The sequence below is a fragment of the Megalobrama amblycephala genome, unplaced genomic scaffold (assembly GCF_018812025.1).
Source record: "Megalobrama amblycephala isolate DHTTF-2021 unplaced genomic scaffold, ASM1881202v1 scaffold253, whole genome shotgun sequence".
In the NCBI taxonomy this organism is placed as follows: Eukaryota; Metazoa; Chordata; class Actinopteri; order Cypriniformes; family Xenocyprididae; genus Megalobrama; species Megalobrama amblycephala.
The window spans coordinates 1440605-1468604 of record NW_025953340.1 but is presented as its reverse complement, the minus strand read 5'-3'; the positions used below and the strand labels follow the sequence as shown (position 1 = coordinate 1468604).

Below are 28000 nucleotides of genomic sequence, written 5' to 3'. Positions count from 1 at the left end.
CTAAGCGTGCATGTCTGTTGCCGGATGAGTGACGCCAGTTCGCGTGCGCGTGAAGATGGCGGAGGACGGCGCGGTGGATCTGGAGACGCAGAGAGAAGAGATCGCGACGCTCTTGAAGACGCCGCTGTGCAGAGGAGAGACCTGGTGAGACACTAGATAACACGGATCAAAAGTAAACTCGAGCTCAGATGACTTTATCAGTGTTTCATCAATAACACCAGAATCGATCACGATGATCATGCAGAGATCAGAATCAATCATCATGATCCGTCAGACAATCACTAATGATCAGATTCATGATAGTGTGTGTGAGTCTTCAGTCAAAACACTCACACTCACTACTTGCACAACTACTTCTACTTATTATGACTCAGTTTTGATAACACCTAGTTATTCATGAGAACAGATTATTTGGTTGATTCAAAGAAAGAATCATGTTTTCAGTGTTTGCATGGATTTGCTGAAGTGTTCCTATAAGTATTTATTTTGCAGGATCCATATTTGGAAAAGTTAAAAAGAACAGCATTTATTCAAAATATAAATCTTTTCTAATAATGCAAATCTTTACTATCACTTTTTATCAATTTAACACATCCGAAGCTGAATAAAAGTGTTAATTTCTTTCAAAGAAAAAGAAAAATTACTGATTACTGTAGTGTATATTGAAGATTTATATTTTAAATCCTCAAAGAATCTTGAAAAAAGTATCACAGGTTATAAAAAAATATTAAGCAGCACAACTGTTTCCAACACTCATAATTAATCAGCACATTAGTATAATCATTAGGATCATGTGACACTGAAGACTGGAGTAATGATGCTGAAAATTCAACTTTGCATTACAGAAATAAATTATATTTTAAAAGTATAGTAAAATAGAAAACCATTACTTTAAATTGTAATAATATTTCACAATGTTACAGTTTTTTTCTGTATTTTTGATCAAATAAATGCAGGTTTCCAAACTTTTGACTGGGTATATATATATATATATATATATATATATATATATATATATATATATATATATATATATATACGCATATATATCCTTCTTTTGCACCTCGCATAATGATGCAGAGTGAGTGTTTTCAATTAATTCTTGTGGACGTTGAGCTTCCGTATTGTAGGTTCCCTATTAGCATTGGGTTTAAATGCAAAATATTGCTAAATAGGCAATTTTACTTTGAAACCAAATGTTTCGCCATCGTCTTACGGCCGCAAGTGTGAGCAGCGCCTATTTTTTTCGCTGTGCATGTTACCCAATGAGTGCATTCACACCAGGAGCAGGAGCCGTGTGTGAGCGTCAAGTGTAACGGGGGATTCGGCACCGAAATCTATATTTGCTGCGCTGTTGACACTCAATTAAAGTGAAAGAACACTTCTGATGGACAAAATAATATGATTTCACACAAAACGTGCTCAAAATGCACAGAATAAGCTTATCTAGTGTGTTTTAACAAGAATTGGAATATGTCAGTAAAGAAAATGATCAATCAGAAGTATTTATGTTAGATTTACCCATTTAAACTTGATTAAATTATTCAGTTCGGGTGAAAGTATGATAAAAAACTAAAGTAAACTAGCCAGAAAATATGATATTCTTTTAGTTATTACACAGATGTAGTATATAGGCTCTAGCATACCCAAATCAAACCCGAGTTTGTTTGTTTTTTCTCTGATATGGTGAATAAAGACCTGGGGCTGTATTCGCAAAACAGCAGCATTATATTCGAGTCATTTCCTGTTTGTTGCAGGTATTTGGTGAGCAGTGACTGGTTCAAGCAGTGGAAGAAATATGTGGGTTTTGACAGACGTCAGACAGGAGGCCAGAACATTTCTCCTGGACCCGTGAATAACTACAGCCTGTTCAACGGTTTGTCTTACACACTGGAGTCATTCACAATCACACATGTTTATTCTGCCACATCTGATTCGGTTTATGTGATCACAGGACTGCACAAAACTAATCCATTAGTGCTTGTAGTTCAAAAGACTCATATATTTATATACATTTTAATATTTCATACATTTACATCACATTTCTTTAGAAAGAATGAGCATTTCTATTAATTTTCCACTGTTATGTGATCTGAGGAGGTTTGAGCGGCTCCACCCCTGATCAAACACACCTACCTGTGAGTGTCTAGTGATCCTGAAGACCGTGATTAGCTTGCTCAGGTGTGTTTGATCAGGGATGGAGCTGAACTCTGCAGGGCAAGTCTTGAGAAACCCTGCACTATACTGTTATCCTTTCAGCAAGGGAACTCATGGACAAACAGCCAGATCTCACAATACAATACTCTCAATACAATACTCTCATGATGCAACAAAGCCAGCGTACAGTTGAAATGCAAAGTTTTAATAATTACGTCTAAGACGTGGTAAACGGTGAACAAAAATACAGTTCATTAATATGCTGAATAGAGCTGCACGTTTCTGGATAAAATAAGAATCATGATTTTTTTTGGTTTCAAATAATAAAATAAATTCTGAACAAATAAACAAATTAACATGTACTTTACTAGAGCTTCTGACAAAATATTAATTGCTGGAAAAAATTAATTTGAAAAAAAAAGTGTTTTAATGAATTGACTCATTAATACTTTTTTCATTACTGTATGAATCAGTGTTTTTGAATAAATCTTTCGAATGAATGAAACTATGGAAAAAACATTTTTTAACAGTCACTTGTCGCCACCTATTGGCGTAAGATGTAATTGATACAACTGTAATTTGAAGTACCAAAAGGTGATTTGCTCTATTTTTATCACTATCGTAGACATCAGTGTTTATATCCTAAATTTAAACACTTAATCTCAGTACTTCTGTGAATATTTAAAACAGATAAATAAATACTGCATGGTTCAATACTGTTCTCTGGCTCAGCGGCAGCACGAACACAGATTTGAATGTGTGATTTTGTCAAATATTAATACAGGTGAATCACTGTCATTAACAAATTAGATCGCGGGGGTGCAGACCTGCCAACATGTACGCATTTTGCGTAGTGGGTACGCATTTTGACCTCAAAGTACGCTGGTACGATTTGTCACTCTATACTACGCAAAAACTCGGTGAGTCCTCTGTGCACGTGTAGTACTCAAATTCAGTTCGACCAATCATAGTGCTGGGTTCATTTCCCCAAATAGCAAGCGGGGATGGTTAACAAATGCGTACGGCCTATCATTAAAAAGAGACTGCAAATCGAAATCCCGCTCAATCCTCCTTCCACTCCTGCCGCCTGTGACTGAATTCTCAAGCGAGGACAGTACAGCAGTCACTTCTGACTCCTTGAGGTAAACGGGTATAAAATGCTCAAGTAATGTTGAACAACAAATCTAAATAAAATTGAAATCGCTATATGGCTTAGTGATTATGAAAATGTTGTGATGTGTGACTGACAAGCGCGAGTCCGGAGAAACAGGCGTTTATTTATTTATTCTCAGTGTTGAGAAACGTATAGCCTACATGTGTTGCGTTATTGTGTACATACTAACTAAAGTACCTAATTATGTTATATAGCCTGCTTTTGTATGAAAACTAGCACGTTAGTTACTTATGCATAAAGTACCGTTGTCTCAGTGCTGCGCGAGCCCTCTCTCATAAACACAAAGGTGAGAGCGAGGATCATTGTAAAATGAAAATTGCTTGGTTTAAAACTTGTTCTTGCTTGTTTGTTTTTTTTGTTTTTTTGTCAGAAAACATTTTTAATTATCCACCCGTGTTTTTATGATTGGGTAAATGAAGGACGCTTTAGTTAACACAACCCCTCCTTATATGTAGGACTAACTTCTACTTGATATTCTTGAATACTCGATGCGTTTGCTCTTATTGGTCCTTTCTATTCATTGTGAACTGTTTTCTATAAATATGTTTGTATTGGCTAACCTTTATTCAGTGAATGTTTGTCTTGTTTATAATTCAAAGACAGCACGTTACAATTTTTTTTTCTGATTTAGTATCATATTTGGATATTGGAATAATAAATTAAGTATTTTAAATGAATCACATATAAACTCAATGTTTACTCTTTTCTAAGGGTTTCTTAATTTTAGACTAGTTTTCATTTCAAAACCTGTATAAAAGACTCGACTGTTAGGTTAGTTGTATGTAAATACAGCCTACTTGAAATTGCAAACTAAATTTTTTAGTCCATATTAAATGTATGAATGCGATTCACACATTATGCAAAGCAATATTAATCATGAATTAAAAAAATGCTTTTGAGCAGGTGTAGTGAAATGTTTAATTTTCAAATTAAAAAAAAAAACTTTAACAGTCAAAATTAGATTAACGAAGATGGGTGTGTGTGTGCTTTGTGTATTGTATTCTCAAAAATGTAAAAAAAATATATGACCCCCCCCAAAACTCCGTATCCGGTCCCGTCACACTGGTACTCGAAAAAAATTTCCAAGGTTGGCAGGTCTGGGGGTGTTCGAATAGAGATCGCAATCTGTTTACGATTAATCGTGCAGCTCTAATGCTGAATTTGGTGTTACATCAGGGGTGAACTTGAATTGGTTTGGATTGGGTTTGATTTGGATTGGTGATTTGAGCTTTACCATATTTGATGCACTCTCTGTATGTCCAATGTTTATGTGATGGTGATAAAAGCCTAAATGAAATCTGTCTGAACTGGCATTTTTGGGTGAACTATACACAATACACATATGTATTCCAGTATTTTGTGGCGCGATATGCCGTTACGGCCCAAGTAATTTATGACATAATGTGGAAGTTTAAGTAAGTGCTCCCCGGTAGTTTTAAAAGAATAATGAATGTTTATTATATAATATTTTCATTTATTATGAATATTATGTATGGTTTGCATACGTAACCTTTAGCTTGGCATTTTCTGTCTCCCGGCTGTAGTTGGAGATAAGATGGACATTAAGGAACACCTCATCGATGAACTGGACTATATCGCTGTGCCCACGGAGGGCTGGAATAAGCTTGTGAGGTGGTACGGGCTGACTGACGGACAGGAGCCCATCGCTCGGAAGGTAACGCTGTCCATGGAAGAGAACCCGCTCTGATTGTAATAAATGACTGATAATAAAGCAGGAAACACACTTTGAGAGGCTCATGGGTAGTGTTGTCAAAAGTACTGACTGTGATACCACCCTAGTGAAAAAAAGTATACTAAGTATACTTGCAGCAAGACTAATTATTAGTATATTTCAAGTGTGTTAATGATTAGTTCATTTAAAGTGTGCTATTTTGAAACAACTAATTTTGTACTAAGTATATTTAAGTTGAAATTAAGTAGTATTAAAATACAACTTTAAGTATATTTAGTATACTTATGTGTGCTAAATTGGAACAACTTCAAGTATACTTAGTACACTTTAAGTATATGTCTGTGTAGGGACTAATTACATGCTTGATTAGTGATATTAAAGTGTACTTAATTTGTGTTATAAGTATACTTTATTTGTGTTAAAAGTATATATTTTTTGTTATAATATATGTTGTATTATAAGTATACTTTATTTCTGTTATAAGTATACTTTTATTTGTGTTATAAGTACACTTTATTTGTGATTTAAGTACATTACAAAATAATTACGAGTGTCTTCAGAAAACACAAGCAATATACACTGAATATATTATTTTACAGGTAATAGTATATACTGTATGCTCAGTACCTTTGGCTTATTCCAAATATTAAACATTACACACTTTGCAGTCAATAACAATACACTTTGTTATTACTTATACTTTGTATAATATAGTCAACATTTGAAGTGGATCAAAACCTTTAATCAAAGTTGTCCTAACTTTTTGATCCGCTTCAAATGTTGACTACTGTACTTTGAATTACATAATCTCACACAATACAGTTGTGCTACTATTTAAATACAGTTTAACACATTTTCCCAAAGTTGAATGCATTTGTTTTCAAGGCCATTAAAATAAATAAAATGTAACAACATCACTAATGAAGAGACATATTTCATTGACAAATCCAATAGTTTTTATTTAAACTTAGATTCAGCAAAACTTACCATGTTTTTCATTAAAGAAAAACAAATATTGGACCATGGTGACCCTCTATACACAAATACAAATTACACATTATATTCCATTTTCTGATGAGCTTCTCATTGTGTCTGATGGCACAATGATGACCGCAGAGACTCGTGAAGAACAGCATCTGTTGACAGAATATACCAAAGATATAAGACACTTTATGTTCAACTCTTTATTCACGTTTACAATAGTCTGTCTAAATCCTACATTGAACCAATACTATTTTGAACAGTAAATGAGGATTAGCAGCAGGAACTGTATCAGAATGGCATGTCGATCTTGTTTTCGGTACATAGTCAAGCATAAAACACTTTATGAATTAATATCGTACAGAATACGGGCCAATTTGACCAATCATATGAATGTTTTGGTGCTGCATACAAACATGTGCCATAAACCACCACACAAAAACTCAAAAAAGAGATATCAAGCCGAAATATCGCTCTCCGTTTGTTAAAGAAAATAAAATAAAGTTTGTTAACTGGTAGACTACAACTCACCTCCCAATAGCAGCACTTTTCTCCGGTTCTTTCAGGATCGCGTAGGCCATTAGATTAGCCGGTTGTCGTCGCCATCACGGTCAGTCTGCGACGTCACTTGATTGAACTGGTCAGAATCCCCAAGATTGAGCGATGTATTGCGCTTTCAGTGTTTTATTAAATAAATTATACATTGCGACATTATACTTCACCTGAGTGACTGAGCGAGGGGATTCAGACGACGACCGTGACGTCAGCAGCTCTGATTGGCTGAAGGCAGTGAGCAACAAAATCTGATTGGTCACAGACCAAGTTGAAGAGACATTTGAATTCCGATAAGTTTAACCACTCGACATATTTTTTCGCATTACTTGTGCTGCTGGTGTGTTGTTTAATATAGATTTGTGTGTACGATTGTAAAAATGATTCTGCCAGTGTAAACTTAATAAACATTTACACATATTTGGAAATTGTATAGGCTACACTGCATATACTAAATGGGCTTGTAATGCATTCATACTGAAATAAATAAGCACAAGTAATATAATGAATTCCAAGGATGAAGAAGTAAACTTAAAAAATATACTCAAATTTAACATTAGATACACTACAACTTCAGGATATTAAATAATGTATTTTTTAAATATACTTTCAGTGCATTGTTACAATGAACATTTCCAGCACACTGTTAAAATATACCTCAAATATATTTTTATAAAGTGCAAATAAATACACTTTTAAAAAATAAACTGAACTGACACTTCAAGTATATTTTTCTAAAATATATTTTTTAGAAAATATACTAAAGTACAATTATTTTAAAGTGTGTTAAAAGTTGCATTGTGAAAATATGATACTAATATACTTTTTATATATTTAATGATAGTAAATTTTTTGTTAGTATATTTGCAGTGTACTATAGAAAAAGGGAATATATTTAAAATACAATAAAATATACTTTTTTTTCACTAGGGCAAGTCAGTACTGAGATTTTAAAAATGTAACACTTTAAACGCTGTTGAGCAGATTCGTAAACGCCTCTGATTGGCTGTTGTTCACACGCTCAACAGATGTGTCTGTGATTGGCACTGTTGATAATGTTTGTTCTTCCTCCTCAGGTGGTGCTAGTGGGGATGTTTGTAAAACACTGTAAGGTGGAAGTCTACCTCACCAAACTGAATCTATGTGAAAACGGCAACATGGACTATATTGTCACGAGAAGGTTCAGCAAAGTAGACACCATAGGTATGATCAGACTTTTTTTTTTCTTTAGCTGATGGTTCTTGATTGTTTGTGAAGCAACAAACCAACTATCTTTGCAACCAGACAGTATCATTGTTTCTAGGGCTGCCCCCTAATAAACCAAAAGAGTTAGTTGATCAAAATTGTATTAATTAGTTTCAGAAAGAAAAACTCCAAAGGAAAGGAGTCCATAAGGGACCAATTGTTAACAGCGGTTCTTTGTGGTAATTAAAGTGTTTGTGAAATTATATCTCACAAAGTTTTCAAATTACTGATTTTTTTTTTTTTAAGTTATTTAGTAAATATGTATGAATTGTACATCATTTTACAGATTGAAATGGTGCTTCTGCAAGCTTGTCATATGTGCCATACCTCTCACGGCAGGCGCGTCTTTTTGTGTTTTCAGCATGAGATTGGTTTCTGAGATTGGGTAAATTGAGAGATCGCCAATCGAGTCATTAGAGGCAATTATCAGTTGATAGCCGATCAATTGGAGCATCCCTAATATTTGTAAAGGAAAATGTTAGCCCAAGAGGGACATTTATTAAAACATTACATAAAATTACTGTAATTATGATTAATAAAAAGTAATTGGATCAAGTAACTGATTGACGTCTGGCCAACATTATCTGATAAGTCAAAATAAGATGCGTTAAGATGCGTTTCTCAAAGTGTGGGGCGTGCCCCACTGGTGCGGAATAGAGACATGACAAGTGGGGCGCGACAAACGAGAGGAAATTAGGTCATTTTTGTGCCCACCTCTATTAACCTTTTATTTCTGTGCCTCTGAGAGTAGCTACGGTCCCAAATATGGGATTTATAACGTTCAGAGACGTCACTTAACTGCCAGATTCAAACTGTGCTTTCGCGCTTTGGCTGGGGCTGAGCCAGAGACGTACGCGCTCAGCAGCGCTTGTCATTTATCACAGCTATGCAGTGTTTTCAACAAAATAATGTTTATTTTAGGTGTCAGACATTTAAATATACATAAGTACTCATAAAACAATACATTTAGAATTTGTAAAGTACATAGTGATGTTTATGGTAGCTGCAGTAACGATCAATTCAAATATAATTTGCCGACGTGTTTTATTCTTATCAGACACACATAGTATAAGTAACTATAAAGTTTACTCTATTTTTCTCCCAGATCACTTACTTACATTGATTTGGAGAAATACATGGAGAAATGGATGAATTCACGTGCTGTAAATCCGACTGACAGGGCTCGCTGAACAGCTGCGCAAACAAACATGGCGGCGCCTATCTTGTGTTATAGATCAAGATAATTTATTAACGTTTTTAAACAACAAAACACACTCACTGTACATATTTGAGAATCGGAATATCAGACAGTTGATGACATGGTAAGCAAATTTGAATATTTTGAATAAAAAAATGAGAAACAAAATAAAAGTGTTACATACAGCGTACATATTGTGGCTGAGGTGTGTGACGTGACAAGCATGATGCGTTGGCATGGAAACAAGGGGAAATGTTCTAAAATAATGGTCGCGTAAAAGAAAATCTTATTATATTTAATTTATATGTAATAAATTATAATGCAAAGTGATAATATAATTGCACTTTTATTTTCTCTATTTGAAAGTTTTTAATGATGTTATTTGATGTAATGTTTTTAAAATGTGATTTTAATAAAATAAATTTTAATACATTTTAACAGTTAAACTTAAAGTCTAGTTTATTAAAGTTTTGTTGGGGCGATTGAGAACAGGTGGGGCTCAGAACCCTTCCCTACCTTCTCTTCCCTAAGTGGTGAATGGCAGAAAAAGTTTGAGAAACACTGTGTTAAACTAACATACATTTTCTGTATACCTGTTAAACTGTTTTTATTATTTGTTAGTATTGTTTTATTGTATATATTAATGTGTAAAGATATATATATATATATATATGTGACCCGTCACGGAAACCAGGGACACAAGTCGGCAGCACAACTCTTGAGCAAAATGAGAAAGAAGCATTTTTTTTTCAAAATTGGTGATTTTCGTTTTTTTGCAGAATCTGTTAGTTGAGATCATGAAGAAGCCTTTCCGTGTTTGAGATAGCAGTATTGGTATATTTAAAAGCGTACATTTTGAGGTTGAAATCGGCTTGTTTTTCGGAGATTCTAGCACGCAGTAGGGGCGTGTCATGTCTGTGTGTATTTCCATACTGGGAAGCGTGGCTACTTACTATGCAGCGCTCTGGCCGGCTCTAGCTGATATCAAAATTCAATGAAGAACCGTGGCCGTTACACCGAAAATGTTTTGAAGTACTTCTTCGACAAGCTGGATGCTTATGAACAAGCGCTCACTGATTCTGAAGACGATCTGAGCGACGATGAAAGCGGCATAATAAGACATTACCTCTCTGGAGTCGGGTAACGCGCCGGCGCATTTTGCAGGATTTTTTGCAGCAAAACAGACTTAAAATACATAATTTTTTGTCATAGAGACATAAGTAATATATCAATTGAAACTATAGAATATCTTCTTTTATTTGTGTACACTCAGAGTAAAAACAAAATGTTGTGCTTTTTGAAAAATAAAGAAAACTAACATGATGCGTGATCTCTCGTCTCCCTCTGAACGAAGTCCAATCTGATAGTTCTCAGAAAATGAACTGTAACTTAGTGAATACTAATCATAAAAAATTATACTTATGTCTGAAAAAACGTTGAAATGTCAAGTTTTAAAACGTGTAAGTCAAATCGAAAACAAACCTTCTGTGTTTATGTAATCTGTATGAAAAGAGAGCCATGTCAGAAGTCCGTGATTCAGCTCATTATCCGCTAATGCGGCCACGCCCACGGAGCCAGCGCTATTCAGACGCAAATTCTGAGTCAATGCATGCATTCATCGTCTCAATCGTGTATTTATTGTCTTGAAAAGTGTTTTGAATAGCCATAGTTAGCGATCTCTGGTCTCTGTTAGTCCAGTTATTTCCTGGATTGCCTATTCTTCTTTAACAGGCTTCTCAGGTGAGAACATTTAATTTCATGATTATAGTGACCAAAATGATCACGGTTATCACAGAATCCTGTTCAAAAAGTCAATTCACCAAGTTTTATGTGGAAAACCAGCAAATAAAAAATAAAATTAGCATCAATATGTACTTTTTCTTTACATAAACATTAAAATAATAACATTAAAAATTATGGGCAGATTTTAAAGGAGTGTCTTGCAACATGTTATCTACAATGCACAAGTTCAAATAGAGTTTTGACAAAAAAGTCACATATTTCAGCCTCTAAATCATTTTTATAAAAGTCAAAAAAGATAAATTACTGACATTTACAATGCACATTAACCTTTATTATTAATAGTATGTGGTCCATGCAGCTTTACAGGGGGTATGGCTTATCTAAATGAGATGTAAATGAGCCCTATTGTCACTCCCAGCAGGTGAGAACAGGCGAGAACTGCAACTTTAGAGGCGTTTTTCTCCCTATAGAGCTTTCTTGAGTAGGCACCTTCAAATGGCCACAACTTCTCCAAATATTATCAGATTTCCATGTGTCACACATCGTTGGAAAGCTTGGAGACTGAATCTGTGAATAACTCAAAATGCCCCAGAACCGACTTGTGTCCCTACTTTCCGTGACTGGTCACATATACTGATTTTAATTGAAGGATCATAGAGATCACACTATAAATTTACCACATCTGTCCTGACAGACACCATCGAACGAGAGATGCGGAAATTATTCAGTATTCCAGATGAGAAGGAAACCAGGCTATGGAACAAATACATGAGCAACAGATTTGAGCCATTGAATAAACTGAACAGCACCGTTTCGGATGCTGGTCTCTTTGATGGACAGGTGAGATATTCTAGCATCATACCTGCTCTTTGTTTTTGTGTATTATGAGATGTATCCCCTATTGTGGAATTTGCTGTTTTTTCATATAAAAAAGATAAACTTCAGTCATGTGTAATATGAGGACCCGCAATACTAGTGCCTGCGTTTGTCCTATCAGTGACACCGACTCTGCAGATAATGACTTTAAAGGTGCCCTAGAATTAAAAATTGAATTTACCTTGGCATAGTTGAATAACAAGAGTTCAGTACATGGAAAAGACATACAGTGAGTCTCAAACTCCATTGTTTCCTCCTTCTTATATAAATCTCATTTATTTAAAAGACCTCTGAAGAACAGGCGAATCTCAACATAACACCGACTGTTACGTAACAGTCGGGATCATTAATATGTACGCCCCCAGTATTTGCATATGCCAGCTCATGTTCAAGGCATTACACAAGGGCAGGACGTCTGGATGTGCACAGCTGAATCATCAGACTAGGTAAGCAAGCAAAGACAAGAGCGAAAAATGGCAGATGGAGCAATAATAACTGACATGATCCATGATATCATGATATTTTTAGTGATATTTGTAAATTGTCTTTCTAAATGTTTCGTTAGCATGTTGTTAATGTACTGTTAAATGTGGTATTTTTTTATAAATCTCTCCAACAGTGTGTAATTAGCTTTAGCCACGGAGCTCTATCAAACTCATTCAGAATCAAATGTAAACATCCAAATAAATACCATACTTACGCGATTAGACATGCTGCATGACGAACACTTTGTAAAGATCCATTTTGAGGGTTATATTAGCTGTGTGAACTTTGTTTATGCTGTTTAAGGCAAGCACGAGCTCGGGGGGCGGAGAGCATGAGAATTTAAAGGGGCCGCAGCCTGAATCGGCGCATATTTAATGATGCCCCAAAATAGGCAGTTAAAAAAATGAATAAAAAAAAATCTATGGGGTATTTTGAGTTGAAACTTCACAGACACATTCAGGGGACACTTAGACTTATATTACATCTTTTAAAAAGACGTTCTACGGCACCTTTAACCCTGACTTTAGGAATGTGCAGTGTGAAATGTCATCTTATGAATACCCAGGATTAACTGTTAACCCCGGGTATAGTATGAGCAGTGTGTAATGTGAATAAAGATAACCCAGATTACTAATTAACTATTTCAAGTGTGAAAAGCCCTAAATAGTGTCAGAATCCAGCAAACCTCAATCAAAGAAGTTTTATTGTTGCTCGAAAATATTCCTCAAGACAAAAATTTGTTTGCAAGATCTCCCACTTCAAATTCCAGACTGCTCCTCTCACAATGGTGTGTCAGTCACTCATCAAAGGCATTGAAGGAGAACTGAGCACAAGACCTTGCCGGGGATGGAGAGTAATGTGATACCTTACCAGTTGTTGCAAATGGCAAGATTTCCCTTCTTGAGGAGTTTAACAATAACACCCCATCTCCAGTTCACCGGGACCAATGACGTATTCCAACATCGGTTCATCAAGACAGTCTGTATGTCGATTAGGGCTTTGCCACTTTTTGACAACTGTGTATTGGAAGCGCATCTACCCTTCCTTGATTGTCATCTCATTGTCTTCCTGACAATAGTTCAAATCGGATGCAAAGTTTAAGTTGGAATTGTCAAGCAGAGGGTGGATTCATAAAGTAGCGATGTTGAATGGTCGCAAACAATGGATCTTTGGTGCGTAGTGCGCGAGTTGGAGTAAACATTTAGCAATGAGCAAATGATTATCCGATTCCACATCTGCACGATGTCGGCTTCTGACGTCGAGGAGGGATGACCATCAGTATTTACCAATATAATGGATTTCGTTCACCAGGTGATCCCCACATCATTTTGTGTCACAGCTTATGTTGAAAGTAGATATTTCCAAAGCACACATTATTCGCAGCGTTGAACAAATGTTGTTTGTTTGGTTGCTTGATCCATGGGGGCCAATGGCAGCCTCAAAGCCAGTGTGTTTGCCATCAAGCTGGTTGTTATAGTCACCGATCAGTAGGTGGTGGTTCTGATGCTGAAGAGCAAACCAATCATCGGAGGGGAGCCTTTGGTGCGGAGTGCCCAACTCCATCATAGAGCTTTGATCCAACTCCGTCATAGAGACTTGATTGTCTCCACCTCTGATTGAGTTAGTTCTCGATTTCTTGGCATTTCGGTAGCATATGATCTTTATACGGGATGGGGTTGCTAGCCCCATCCCAACCCTCCTCCTTTATCTGGGCTTGGGACTGGTGCTGTTGGAGTTGCTTTGTCCAGTGGCAGAGTTCACATAATCAAAATAATGTGAATATCATCCTGACCACCCATTCACAAAATTATATTGATCAAAATTATATTGATTCACAAAATTATATTGATTTAAATAAACTATAAACAAATTAGATTTTTTCTCAGATTTGTTTTTCCCTGTCTGCAGGTACTAGTTGTCGAACAGAAGAATGAAGATGGCACTTGGCCTCGTGACCCTTCAACAATTAAGTGAGTAATGAACTTGTGAATCTGAAATATGGCTCATATCATTGCTTTGGAACTTTTTTGCCTTCTGAATGTTCTTTAACTCAGTGGATACTTCAAGAAGGTAGACATGATTGTGGTAGTGTCATTTCTTGTAACTTATGCTCTTCTTGTCTTTTAAAGGTCATCTGGTGCTTCAAAGCGGTATGTGTTCTAATGAATCAATGAAAATGTGATGTATTTATGACAATATTGTTACATTGCTGCTGTATTGCTGTTGCTCATGGGTTTGTTTGAGAACTCATCCACTCTGATGGCAGTCCAGGACCTGAAATTCACTTCGATATACATGTTAGGACATCCTTAGATCACCTTGTTTGTTTTTTAGCCATTTGGCTGATTAGGCTGGTTCAAGCAGGTTTTTTTGGCCAGGGAAAGCAGAAACAGAGGAGCCTAGGTCTTTGTATATTTCTGCATTTAACGTTCATTGCAAAAGGGACGGGATGCACAATGTACAGTAGGCTACTGCGCACAATCCTGTAGACCATTAGACCACCCAGTGAGTTTAGCAGTGTTTTACCACAGTCAACCGAGCATCATTGATCTTGACATATCTGACCCATCCCATCCTCAAATGATGCCTATGATTATGAAATTATAAAATGCTTAATGCAGTAATCATTTATGTTCTGTGTGGGACTGTGACAGTTTTAGGCATCATAGGCTGCTGACATTGTGGCTTTTCCATGATGTAGAAAATAAATGTTTATATTTCAATGCATTTGAAAAACCTAATCTTAAATCACTGGTTCTTCCTCATTCAAGTAGACGAAAAAAAAAAAAAAAGGGGTGGGGTAAAATCTATTCACATATGAATCGTGATTCTATCTTCTTCCGACTTGAATCGATTCACAAATTTCCAAATTAATTTTCTAAATGTTAGTTAATAACATGATGTCAAAACAAAAAACTGTGAGAGCAGTGCAGCACTTTTCATAGGCTTTCTATGGGGAAATGTTATGAATGAAACTTGAACAACCGTTTCTATGTCATTATCCTAACAAAAAGAAAATAGCCTTGATAATATACATAGTGGCACACACCAAGCTTTTCTTGCGATCTTGCCAACTCTTACGTGTACATGTATATTGTATACTCAAAGCCTGTTAAGTGCAGAAGGATGCCATGGTAATGAACAATACCTAATGAGTGAAAATATCCTGCACCTGAAGCTAAATCTCCAAATATTGAGAATAAATAGCAGCAGTTCTTTTTCTAACTTTCTAAATGTGGTTTTAGAACGTCTCTGTTACATATGTAACCCTCGTTCCTGAAGGAGGGAACAGAGACGTACATCAGTAGTGACAGACGAATAGAGATATTGCCAGAGAGCCCTATCAGCTTCGAGTGAAACTAAACAAGCCAATGGAATTGCCATGCGATATTTGCATAATGCGCACTGCCCCCGCCAGGTGGGTAAAATATGAAAGCGGGTGCAATCGCACTCTGTTTTTTGCTGAGGAGACAACCTTTGAGTCTGCTCTACCTGGGACCCAACTTGGACGGCATAGCAGCCCGAAGTGGGGTTGGACTCTGCGAGGTGGCAGTGCTGGCGAGGTGAGAGGGGGCTGCGAGTGGCAAGGCGGAGCCAGCGGCGGGACAATATGACAAAAATTCCCCCCGGCCCTCCTCCGGGAGAGGGAGAGATGCGGGCATCATCTCCCAAAGAGCTGACATCCTCTTCTTCAGTTCGCCCATTTCAGGATCGCATCCTTGTTCTTTTGCCACCTGGCTTGGCTGGGGTCTGAGCGGGCTGGGCGCCGCGTCCATGACCAGCTCCCTGCTGTCTGGTGGGTGTAGGCTAACTTTGCAAGGGCAGAGGACGACGCAGGCGGGCGTCCTCGGTGACGAGCAGACTGAGGTTGCGCAGCCAGCAGCGGGGTGGAGGCAGCAGCGGACCGCCGGAGCAAGATGTGTTTGATGTCCTCGGTCTGCCTCTGTGCGGCCGAGAACTGGTGGGCAAAGCTCTCGACTGCGATGCCAAATAGGCTGACCTGAGAAATGGAAATCCAGGGACCGATGCTTATCGGTCTCCCTCATGTCTGCCAAGGTCAGCCATAGGTGGCATTGCTGGACTACAAGCATAGCCATCACTTGACCACTGGAGCGAGCCACCACATTAGTTACACGGAGGGTGAGGTCGGTGGCAGCACGCAGCTCCCCCAGGAGCTCAAGACCACCCTGGGGCATGTCCATGAGTCCTTTGGTCTGATAGACCTGTAGCAGGGCCATGGCATTCAAGGCAGAGGTAGCCTGTCCGCAGGCTCTGTAAGCTTTCTCTGTCAATCCTAACAAGAAATTACAGGCCCGGGATGGGAGACATGGTTCACCGCACCAGCCAGCAGCTGTTGGACACCGTTGCATCAAAACGGCTCGCTCGACTTGGGGGATCCCAGCGTACCTCTTAGCCTCCCAGCCATCCAGAGTGATGAAGGTGGAAGAGGGACCAGGCCTGGCATGAACGCTATACGGCGTTCTCCACGTCTTGGACACCTCCTCATGCACTTCCGGAAAGAAAGGCACCAGGGCGGCACACGCTGGTCCTCAGCATCCCGCCCCGAGAAACCAGTCATCCAGCCGAGAAGGTTTGGGACGCGGTGGAGGATTCTAAACGAGCGCAACCTTCTCGACGGCCCGGGAAAGCATAGCCGTCAACCCGGGACCGGCCTCGGGCAACGCTACATTCCCAGAGGGAGGTAGCGCAGCTGAGCCTTCATCTCCCGAGGGCTCAAGCTCACCTTCTAATGCCACGATTGACATCTGTTCATCCGCAGGTGCACCGAAGGCAACAACTAGTCGTGTGACAAAGGGACCAAAGCAATCCTCCGGCAACACCACAGGCTGCAGTGTTGTAGAGAGGATAGGGGCCAGCGGAGCTCTGTGGGGAAGCCCTAACCATGATCCTCAGGTCACCCTTCCTACACGCCAACGTGCCGTTCCCCTGACCGGAGCCAGAGAAAACGGCCGAACGGAGCATAGGGGAGGGGACCCACCTGGGGGGGGCAGTGTGCATTATGCAAATATCGCACACCAATTCCATTGGCTTGTTTAGTTTCACTCGATGCTGATGGGGCTCTCTGGCGATATCCCAATTCATCCGTCTCTACTGACGTACGTCGACCGTGACCGAATGAAAAGGAAACCGGGGATCCACACCCCCTTAGGGGGTATCGGAATTTCAGAGTGCAGAGGCAATTTTATATGCCTGTATAAGGTCAAATATGGATGCAGAAAAAACTTTTACATTGTCTCTCAACTTGGTGATCACATAAACCACATTGTTATGAATCACATTGTCATGAAGCAAAAGACTCCATATTTCACGTTGAGCTGTTATGTTTGTGTCTCTGTATTCATGCAGTAAAATGGTAGAAGCCAGATTTTCTCAGGATGAGTTCACATGTCCAGTGTGTCTGGATCTCCTGAAGGATCCAGTGACCATTCCCTGTGGACACAGTTATTGTAAGAGCTGTATTGCAGGCTGCTGGGATCAGGAGGATCAGAAGAGAGTCTACAGCTGCCCTCAGTGCAGACAGACCTTCAGTCCAAGACCTGCTTTAGCTAAAAACACAATGCTGGCTGAAGTGGTGGAGAAACTGAAGAACACTAAACTTCCTGCTGACTGTTATGCTGGAGCTGGAGATGTGCAGTGTGATGTCTGTACTGGAAGAAAACACAAAGCCGTCAAGTCCTGTCTGATGTGTCTAATCTCTTACTGTCAAAATCACCTTGAACAACATGAGAGTTTGTTTAAAGAAAAGAGACACAATCTGACTGATGCCACTGGACGACTGCAGGAGATGATCTGCCCGACACATGATAAACTCCTTGAGGTTTTCTGCCGCACTGATCAGAAGTGTATATGTGTGCTGTGTACGATGGATGAACATAAAAACCATGACACTGTATCAGCTGCTGCACAGAGGACAGAGAAACAGGTATGAACTTAAAACTAGACACTGAATAATTAATGTTGACATTTAGTCTCATTTCATATTTTTATTTTAGCACTATATTAACAGGTTACAGCATTCACACTGCATGTTTCAGCAGTGCTGCACGGTTGAGTTTCAGTGTTGAACCTTTTTGTGCTCCACATTGAGCTTAGCAGGAAATATGGTGAAAATAATGTAAATATTTAACACAATGGTACATTGAGTTTAATTTATTGACATGAATTCATATAGAAACCCTTTTAATGCAATAGTTACATCCATACATCAAAATAATACAAATTCCTCACAACAGTATACCTACACAGCTCCGCTGGAAGCGTGCGAGTTGAATAATACTCGGGTAGATATTTGTTAAACGTCACAGCTTCTGGGTTCGAATCCGCCGTCCTATGCTAGGTTTTTTTACTCATTAAAACCAAATGCGTTCATCAGTGATTGTATATCAAGGGCAGGTACAAGTTTGTGTGCTTTTCATTTTGTGGTTTCAATGGAACAAATAGGTAGAGTCTCTACAATGGGTTTAAAACGTGCGTCTGTGCAGGAGCCGTCGTCACTGACAACAGCGGCAACGAGATCACCTTTTATTTAACACAAACAAATGAAATGAATACTCTGGCAATCAGCTAGAGATGTTGCATTTGTTATAGGTATGTCTGTACCCTGAAATGTAATAAAACAACTCAATTTTCAATACAGGAGTCGCATTTACAGGGGAATATCCGATCTGTCCACTTACATGGCAGGCGCAAGCGCATGTATCCGATTCGTATCTGATTTATTTCCACATGTGAAAGAAGCCCGAAACTGATTTGTGAATATTGGAATCCATGCGCTTTTTTCCTGCTTACACGGTCATGGTTCATATCCAGTCTGTACCACATGAAAGGAAAAATCGGAATTGGGTCACTTGAACCATGCGACATGTGCCTGGCTTTCATTAAAATGAAACCACGATATACTGTGTAGAAGACACTAGGCTCATCAATTCCATTAAGAGCTCTTGAATCAGTGAAACTGTCATACTGTACTAGTGCCTTCATTCTGTGAAAGAATCTATTCAGTTAATGTAAATATTTTGCAATTTTCCAGAAATACCAAAAAAACTACAGATACTACAAATGCTGTCCTTCAGGTTTAACTTTTCATCTACCAGTACCTTAATTAAAAAAAAGGTACCTGTTCAGTTAATGTAAATATTTTGCAATATTTTAGAAATACAAAAAGCTAAAGAAAGTTGTGAGAATCATTTTTGGCTATAGTGAGTTACCAAATAATAAAAGAAATTATTACTCTCTTTCCTCCATCATAGACATTTACACCACATGCTGTATCCACAAAGCTGTCTGTATTGCAAAAGACCCCACACACTCCTCACAAAATGCTGACTTTTACTGTTATTCATTTGTCCTCCAGAAACAGCTGAAGAAGACGCAAAAGTCATTCCAGCAGAGGATCCAGCAGAGAGAGAAAGATCTTCAGCAGTTGAGAGAGGCTGTGGAGTCTCATAAGGTGAGTCTGGAGAAGAAGAGAAGTTTGAGAAGTCTCAGTCATGACTCACTGAAGCCACTGTGTGATTGTAATGTGTGTCCTAACAGCGCTCTGCACAGACAGCAGTGGAGGACAGTGAGAGGATCTTCACTGAGCTCATCCGCTCCATTGAGAGAAGCCGCTTGAGGCCACACAGCGGATCAGAGATCAGGAAAAGACTGCAGTGAGTCGAGCTGAAGGACGACTGGAGCGACTGGAGCAGGAGATCAATGATCTGAGGAGGAGAGACGCTGAGCTGGAGCAGCTTTCACACACACAGGATCACATCCATTTCCTGCAGGTAACAGAGATCTAGAAGAACAGGATCATAGTGGACTTGAGCAAGAGACTCACAGAGAAACATTTCATGAGAGCAGAATGAGCCGTTGTCAACATGTTGTGAGCTCTTTCTTTTGGAAGAAATATTTAGCTGCCGAACACCAACAATTCACAACTTCACACACAACCTATTTTTTTTTTACCACATTTTTAATCAAGTTTATTTTCAATAATTGGTGCCTACTCCAGATGGTGGGGCCCTAGACAAGTGTCTGGTTCACCTGTGCCTAGAAATGGCCCTGAATCTCAACTTTGATCTGTTATTGGCAGATGTTTGATTATCCAAGTGTTTTCCTACAAAGTTCACATATAGTGCAAGTGCAAGTGCTAAAACAGTCTCAGGTGAATCAGGTGTGTTTGATCAAGGAGACATGGGAAAACATGCAGTGTTGGGGGGCCTCCAGGAATGTGTTTGGGCTCTTGTGCTTGAACATATACACTATATTGCCAAAAATATTGGGACAACCCTCCAAATCATTGAATTCAGGTGTTCCAATCACTTCCATGGCCACAGGTATATAAAATCAAGTACCTAGCCATGCAGACTGCTTCTACAAACATTCGTGAAAGAATGGGTCGCTCTCAGGAGCTCAGTGAATTCAAGCGTGGTACAGTGATAGATTGCACCTGTGCAATAAGTCCATTCGTGAAATTTACTCACTGCTATATATTCCACGGTCAACTGTTAGTGGAATCATAACAAAGTGGAAGCAATTGGGAACAACAGCAACTCAGCCAAGAAGTGGTAGCCCACATAAAATCACAGAGCGGGGTCCGTGCATGTTGAGATGTACAGTGCGCAGAAGCCACCAACTTTAATAGCTAAATACCTCCAAACTTCATGTGGCCTTCAGATTAGCTCAAGAACAGTGCGTAGAGAGCTTCATGGAATGGGTTTCCATGGCCGAGCAGCTGCATCCAAGCCTTACATCACCAAGTGCAATGCAAAGCAACAGATGCAGTGGTGTAAAGCACGCCGCCACTGGACTCTAGAGCAGTGGAGACGTGTTCTCTGGAGTGACCAATCACGCTTCTCTGTCTGGCAATCAAATGGACGAGTCTGGGTTTGGCGGTTGCCAGGAGAACGGCACTTGCCTGACTGCACTGTGCCAAGTGTAAAGTTTGGTGGAGGGGGGATTATGGTGTAGGGTTGTTTTTCACGGGTTGGGCTTAACCCCTTAGTTCCAGTGAAAGGAACTCTTAATCCTTCAGCATACCAAGACATTTTGGACAATTTCATGCTCCCAACTTTGTAGGAACAGTTTGGGGATGGCCCCTTCCTGTTCCAACATCACTGCGCACCAGTGCACAAAGCAAGGTCCATAAAGACATGGATGAGCGAGTTTGGTGTGGAGGAACTTGACTGGCCTGCACAGAGTCCTGACCTCAACCCGACAGAACACCTTTGGGATGAATCAGAGCAGAGACTGTGAGCCAGGCCTTCTCACCAACATCACTACCTGACCTCACAAATGCGCTTCTAGAAGAATGGTCAAAAATTCCCATAAACACACTCCTAAACCTTGTGGAATGCCTTCCCAGAAGAGTTGAGACTGTTATAGCTGCAAAGCTTGGGCCAACTCCATATTAAACCCTACGGATTAAGAATGGGATGTCATTAAAGTTAATGTGCACGTAAAGACAGGCGTCCTAAAACTTTTGGTAATATAGTGTAGCTCTAATATGAAATGATGAATATGAGAAGAATGAATTTGATGCTGTGAAAGTGCTGGATTGAGGAGAGTTACTAAAGATCAACAAGTAGTGCAGGTTATTGGCTGAAGTGTGGAGGTGATGAGCTTTGATTTCTGTTTCCTGTAGAGTTTCCAGTCTCTCTCAGCTCCTCCTGAATCTACAGATGTAAATGATGATCCCTTCAGTTCTCTCTCCTCTTTTGACGGCGTGAGAGAATCTGTCTGTCAGCTGAGAGACAAACTGGAGGATTTCTGCAAAGAGGAGCTCAAGAAGTTCTCTGACAGAGGTAAAGTCCTGGAGATTCATCTGCTCTCAGAAATGATCCTCAATCATCTCATATCATGTAGAAGATTATATTAGAAATGTCTTAGGAACGGATGCAGGGAACATGATAATCACACTCTTCATGTTGATTTCCACAGTCTCTTTCCCCAACATTGTTCCCAGGACCAGAACCGACTTCCTACAATGTAAGTCACTAAGAAAACAAGCAAAAAACTTCACTTCACTTCAGTTAATTTATAAAGCACATTTAAAAATGGCTGCAGTCCGACCAAAATGCTTTATAAACAGAAAGAGCTAACAGAAATTAATAACAGAAACATTATTAAACACAGCTTAAAACAGAACAGTCATGATAAGCTAAAAGCAACAGAAAATAAATAGGTTTTAAGACAAGACTTTAACTCAGACAAAGAGGAAGCCGATCTAATATAAAGTGGGAGCTTGTTCCACAATGTGGGGCCAGCCACTTCAAAAGCTTGGTTACCCCTTGATTTTAGCGGGGTTCTGGATATCCGAAGGAGTTTTGTTTCGGATCTTCGGATCTAATAGGGAATTGCAATAGTCCAAGTGTGAGGTAATAAAAGCATGGATAGCTGTCTAAAAAAGAGCGAAAACAAGATGCAGTGGTTGCACTAATTTGCTTGTCAAATTTAAGGGAACTATCTAAAATCACACTTTAATTTCGTACTTGGGGAGAGATAAATTTATCAAGATCATGTCTTGGACTGGTTTCTGAGGGGTCAAAAATAATAACTTCTGTTTTGTCTGAGTTCAAAAATATGAAAATTCTTGGCAAGCCAAGCTTTTATCTCCTCAAGACATCGTATCAAACTGTCTAGAGCACTCTAGACAAAGGCATATAAATCTGCATGTCATCTGCATAAAAGTGGAATGAAGCATTGTGTTTCCTAAAAATTGAACCCAGAGGAAGAAGAGAGAGAAAAGGTAAGGAGCTGAAACAGAACCCTGAGGCACACCGCAGTATAAATTTCAGAGTGAAGAAGAGAAACGTCCCATTTTTACAGAAAAAAAACGTCTGTTTGTTAAAAAAGAGTTGAACCAGCTTAAAACCAGTGTCCCCTAAACTAACTGAAGACTCCAACTGAGAAATGAGAATCGTGTGAAGACAGGTTTAACATTACTAAAATAACTGAATCTCCCGTGTCTGTAAACATGTAAATATAATTAAGAACTCTTATAAGAGTGGTTTCTGTGCTGTGCAGAGATTTAAACCCTGACTGAAACATTAAAAGATCAGACAGATTCATAATTCCTGATTCTGATGTGTTTTTATCTCCATCAGATTCCCATCGGCTCACTCTGGATCTGAACACAGTGAATAAAAATCTGTCTGAGAGGAACAGAGTGATTACTTACACTGACACAGTCCAGCCGTATCCTGATCATCCAGACAGATTTGATTATTACGCTCAGGTGTTGTGTAGAGAGAGTGTGTGTGGATGCTGTTACTGGGAGATTGAGTGGAGAGGACGTGATGGTGTGTATATATCAGTGTCATATAAAAGCATCAGCAGAAAGAAAGAGGGTGATGAGTGTTGGTTTGGATATAATGATCAGTCCTGGAGTTTGATCTGCTCTTCCTCCAGTTACTCATTCATACATAATAACATAGAGACTAAACTCCCTGTAAAGTCCATCAGCAGGAGAATAGGAGTGTATGTGGATCACAGTGCAGGAACTCTGTCCTTCTACAGCGTCTCTGGAGACACAATGATCCTCATCCACACAGTCCAGACCACATTCACTCAACCGCTCTATCCTGGGTTTACTGTTCCCATTGGATCATCAGTCAAACTGTGTTGATGAATCAGAATAGACTGTAGAGAGATTCTACCCATAATGCTTTCATTCATTCATCACATTGTCTCCATTCCTGAGGGGAAAAAACAAACAAAATCAAGTGCATTCTGCTTTAAACAATCAAACAATATCAGTAGTATCCAGCTGCAGACCCGCAGCACCACACTTTCAGAACCGCAGCCACAGAATGGAAGTGAGGGGCGGGGCTTAACAGTCATATTTGCGCTACCCATACATGTCATTTTCTTTTGTTAAATATAAGTTGTTTTTGCATGGATTTTGATCGGATCGATGTCTACAATATTTAACAACAATACTTTTTAAATAAAGTCACTTTTCTGTTCATATAATATGCATAAGATATCATGATGTACAAAGAGCAAAATTTTAAAACAGCCTATTGGTCATGCTTAATGTCACTGAATGGATACAAACACAGTAGTTTATACTTCGAGGATATAGGCTACAACTATACTAAAATTTAATGTGTGGTAAAGTGTTTCCCATTTGACTATATGTGATAGTATTATTTCCTCGACGTTCCAAATAATACTTAATGACACAGAGTTTGAGAAGATTTAATGTTAATGGATACAAACACTTTAGTTAATTGTTTACTTCAATGATACTACAAGTTTTTTTTTATTATTAATTCAAACATATATTAATAAATGTGTAACATATAAAGTGTTTGCCATTTGACTGTATATTTGATCGTATTATTTGCTTCATGTTCAAATTGTTACAAATAATACTTTGTTCATGTTACGTATTTAATGTCAAATAAAAATAACCATTTTAAAAAAGCCTTGAACAAGTGAAACGTGTGTTTCTCTGTATGAAAACAAATAGGATATTTAAAAAACATTTCTAAAATATATAGGTTTAAAATATAGGTTTAGGCATATTTAAACTGCTCATAATAAAATAAAATCAAGCAAACAACAAATAATCATCTTAAAACACTTAAAAATTATAAGCCCATATGTCTTTTCATCCATGAAAACGAAATTAATATTATCACGATAATTATCTGACAAATGCAAAAAAAAAAAAAAAAAAAAAAATCTTTAAAGTCCGCGTGAACCGGAAGTTGCAAACGACTTTTCTTCAGTGTTGTGACGTATTTCCAAGTGAAACTGAATATTGGATAGAGGGCAGAGTTTTACTTCAGCGCTCCTCCTCTCCATCTCTCGCTCATAGCAGACGAACGGTTGGAGGAGAGTGGTTTACACGATTTCAACCCAAGCCGTCAAACAGATGTCATCAGAGAAGGGGCACCGTTGCAGAGGGGAGGAGCTTTTTCAGATTTGGATTAAATATTACGAAGCCAAACAATTTTTGTGTGCAGATTGACTTGCACGGATGAATTGTTCACCACAAAACTAGCAATTTGAGCTAACAAAATAAATAAGGTCAATTTTGATTTCATGTGTACTTTAATGATAAAATGTGAAAGATGTGAACAGATTCAATAGCCTATAGCAGATAAACACTTAATATAAATATATAAATATAAATTCGTTCACCACATCATGACAGAAATATCATACACTCGCCATATACACCTTCTGTTGTTAAATGTCTCATTGGCTTAAATGCATGGTTCACTTGTTCAAGGATCTGCAATGATTAAATACATGTAGGCCTATATTTTGACATTAAATGCCCATACCTCCGTGTCTTTATACTATTTGTCACAAGTTCACAACATGAACATACATATGGAAATAATATACAGTCAAGGGAGATATTTTACTATAGCTATGGTTACACTAAATACATTTTCAAAATTATATGGTTAAAAGTATTTGTTCACAGTTTATACAAATTACTTCATGCCTTATGGACTAACAAAACATAGTTTGTATTATCCATTAACATGGCAATTAAAAATCCTCATTGTAGCCTACATTATGATATCTTATGCATATATGAACAGTAAAGTCAATTTATTTAAAAGTCTTGTTGTTAAATATTGTAGACATCGATCCGATCAAAATCTGTGTAAAAACAACTTATATTTAACAAAAGAAAAATATGCAAATATGACTGTTTAAGCCCCGCCCCTCACTTCTGTTCTGTGGCTGCGGTTCTGAAACTGTGGTGCTGCGGGTCTGCAACTGGGTATGTCTCAACAATATCTATAAAATAATTTTTAATTCTATGGGAAATATGTTCCTTTTATGGCTTGAATTAATCATTTATTGCTGCTGTGTATACCAAATGATAATGAATTACTGCTTTTTCATGAATAAATCTGTATGTGTTACAGAATGTAAATAATGTTAGTTAAATTAACGCATTAATTCACTCGCATTTGTGCACATGATATTGCGGGGCGGAGCTGTGTAATCATCAGCAGAGTCTCCTATCGCTCCCTGCTGTGAAGTTGCATCATTGATTGCTCAGTCTTAAAAGCTAAGTTTGGATTTTGTTTTGAAGTTTAAACTGTAAACTACACACAATTTACTTATTTTGTCTGCCAGCTCCTATTTGTGTTTGTTGAGTCAATTATCGCACATGCTGAAGTGTGTAACTGCACCATTTTAGGGCTGCATTCTTCTCTCTTTATTTCATTTATACAAAATATTGAAAATATTGGTCGCTACATAGTTTCTCTGTATTAATGTGAATTGACTGTATTAGTGTTTTATATTTTATTTTCTTTAATGTGTTTTAGATTTGTGTCGACTATATGTTCACAATCAGTTTGTAAAAATGTGTAAGCAGCAGAGTCTCATATCTCATCCTGAAGACTTCTTATGCAACATTGATGCACTGTATTCTATCCAGCCTTTGGTCCTGTTTGTCCCAGGCTCAGTTAAGCAACCTTGAGTGACCATCCACCTGATCTGTGTGTATATATATATATATATATATATATATAAGTGTGTATATAATGGAGACTATGTTTTTTGTTCTGCACTAGAGCCATCAAGAGGAATCGCAAAAATACAGCATTTTGCAAACGATGCTTTGTGCGTCATGTCTGACCCAAACAACACAATGAAGGCATGTCTTAAAGGTGCCCTAGATTCAAAAATTGAATTTATCTTGGCATAGTTAAATAACGTCTCGGTTACGTATGTAACCCTCGTTCCCTGAAGGAGGGAACGGAGACGTACGTCAGTAGTGACCGACGAATTGGGATATCGCTTAGAGAGCCCTATCATCTTCGTGTAAACTAAAACAAGCCAATGGAATTGGCGTGCGATATTTGCATAATGCGCACCGCCCCCGACAGGTGTATATAAATAGGAAGCAGATGCAATCGCACTCTGTTTTTCGCTGAGGAGACAACTGGTGTCCGCACTACAGCGAGGGTACAGAAACTGTGGCGACGGGACGTACGTCTCCGTTCCCTCCTTCAGGGAACGAGGGTTACATACGTAACCGAGACGTTCCCTTTCAGTCGGTCACGTTCGACGTACGTCAGTAGTGACCGACGAATTGGGATCCCAACTAAAACGCCACAGTTACGAAACCCCTTCCAGTGCCCAGCGCAAGCTCAGCCGCCCATAGCACCGGCTGACGGTGAAGGGGGCGAGCTTACACCGAGAGAGTCTACTGCTGTCTAACCAATACCCACTAAGTAAACTAGACTACACTGGGGAAGCGAACCCGTGAGGGACGCTGCGGAGACCACTACCTACCCAATGGGGGAGGAGTTTACGTGGGAATACACATATGGACTGGCCCGGGGGGCAGTACGCATATGGAGTCCCTGGGATGGCTCCACCTGGTTAGGGGGAGACTCATCTGACAGGTGACAGCAGAGCTGGCTCTGCTAAGGGAAAGACACGGACTCGGCCCGTAGGGAGTTTTAAACCGTGGAAAATACACATATGGGACCGTTCACGTAGAGGGGTCACGACATATGGGCCCCAGCCAACAGACAGCGTCAGCGACGGATGTAGGCCTGGCATCAGACACTCCGCAATGTCCGAGCCGAAGGGGGAGGCGGAGGAGCTCGACAGGGTTCGCCAAGCGGGGAACACGACTGGAGAGAAGTATGCACGTATCCGGCCAGTGGCGGGAATGGCATTGCAAGCCGACACTTAGAGTGGGTACAACACGTCTACCGACTAGTGGATGCGAGTACACGTGAAGATACCGGCTCTACACGTAGGCTATAAAACCTAGCGAACGTGTTGGGTGTCGCCCAGCCCGCAGCTCTACAAATATCTGTCAGCGAGGCGCCATGAGCCAGCGCCCAGGAAGAGGCCACCCCTCTGGTGGAGTGGGCTCTCAACCCGAGCGGGC

General features: G+C 39.1%; 1 pseudogene; it reads left to right on the top strand.

Annotated features, from left to right (window-relative positions):
- Positions 1-24: 24 nt before the first annotated feature.
- LOC125261052 lies at positions 25-26492 on the top strand (annotated as a pseudogene).
- Positions 26493-28000: the final 1508 nt, after the last annotated feature.